The sequence below is a fragment of the Nannospalax galili genome, unplaced genomic scaffold, assembly GCF_000622305.1.
Source record: "Nannospalax galili isolate Female #2095 unplaced genomic scaffold, S.galili_v1.0 scaffold10, whole genome shotgun sequence".
Lineage (NCBI taxonomy): Eukaryota > Metazoa > Chordata > Mammalia > Rodentia > Spalacidae > Nannospalax > Nannospalax galili.
Genome location: NW_008331140.1, coordinates 7,273,737 through 7,275,087, shown reverse-complemented (window position 1 = coordinate 7,275,087; position 1,351 = coordinate 7,273,737). Strand labels below are relative to the sequence as shown.

The 1,351-nt window shown below is 44.1% G+C and overlaps 1 pseudogene; it reads left to right on the top strand.

Annotated features, from left to right (window-relative positions):
- The first annotated feature begins 293 nt into the window (after nucleotides 1-293).
- Nucleotides 294-737, top strand: LOC103725237 (annotated as a pseudogene).
- Nucleotides 738-1,351: the final 614 nt, after the last annotated feature.

The window sequence follows — 1,351 nt, the reverse complement described above, 5'->3', positions numbered from 1 at the left end:
CAACAAAAGCAGATTCTCTAGCTACAGACAGCATATTAACCCAGGTCCCTGCCCACAGGAGTCCTGCAGACCTTCAGGTGCAGTTTAAGAGCTTATGTCCCTAATCCTTTGCCCTCCTCTCTCCTTCTTCTCCTGCCCACCTCCCTAAACAACCCCTTGGGGACCCAATCCAACCCTCACTCCAACCATTTGTCATCTTAGACTTCCACAGCTGCTTGGGCCCTAAGATCACTGAAGCCATCTACCAGCTGCCAGGCCCAGAACTGAAGGTAGTCTATCATATCTCAGGGACCATGGCTCTAAAGCGCATCCAGAAGGAGCTCTTTGACCTGGTTCATTACCCTCCTACTCAGTGCTCTGCAGGGCCTGTAGGGGAAGATCTCTTCCACTGGCAAGCAACCATAATGGGGCCTGATGACAGCCCCTACCAGGGAGGGGTCTTTTTCCTAGCCATCCACTTTCCAGCGGATTACCCATTCCAACCACCCAAGATAACATTCAGAACACAAATTTACCATCTGAATATCAACCGAAAGGGAGGCATATGCCTAGACATCCTGAGATCTTAGTGGTCACCAGCACTGACAATTTCCAAAGTTCTTCTATCCATCTGCTCCCTGTTGTGCGATCTGAACCCAAATGATCCATGGGTTCCTGAAATAGCCAAGCTCTATCTCGAGGACAGGAAAAAATATGATAGACTGGCTCGAGAGTGGACTGAGAAATTTGCTATGTGATTCCAACAAGCAATCCCATGGCTGGCCTTAATAATAAAAGCAACGTTACTAGTTCAAATTGGTTATCTTTTACTTAATTTCTATGAAGTGATGTTTTCCTCATTATTCAATCCTGCTTCGCACATCGTTAAAACTAGCTGCTTTGGGAAGGAGTACGTAGGGGAGGGTGTGGGTGATGGGAGGAGGAAGAGTGGGGAGGGGGTTGGTGTAAAATGTTGAGGGAGTAGGATTGAGGAGATACTGGAAAGAGAAATATAGGGAAGAGTGTAAGACGTGTTTCAGTTTCTTTTTGACTAAAACATTTCTTTATCGATTCAAGTTTAGAAAACATAGCAAAGACAAGAGGATGATGCCTTTAAGATGACAAGATCAGTTCCATCAACCAGTAGGGGAATACTGTGAGAAAGAATCTCACTATGTATCTCATGCTGATCTCAATTTTATAAAATGACTATCTATGCTACTCAAATTTCCCATCTTCCTGCCTCAGCTTCCTCATCGCTGAGATTACAGGGATTCCCAGCCCCACTGGAAAGATTTTTTTTTAGATTTTATAGAAGTTTTTAATAGCATATTTTATTGCTGTTTTTTTTCATTTTTTGTGATTGCCTGCT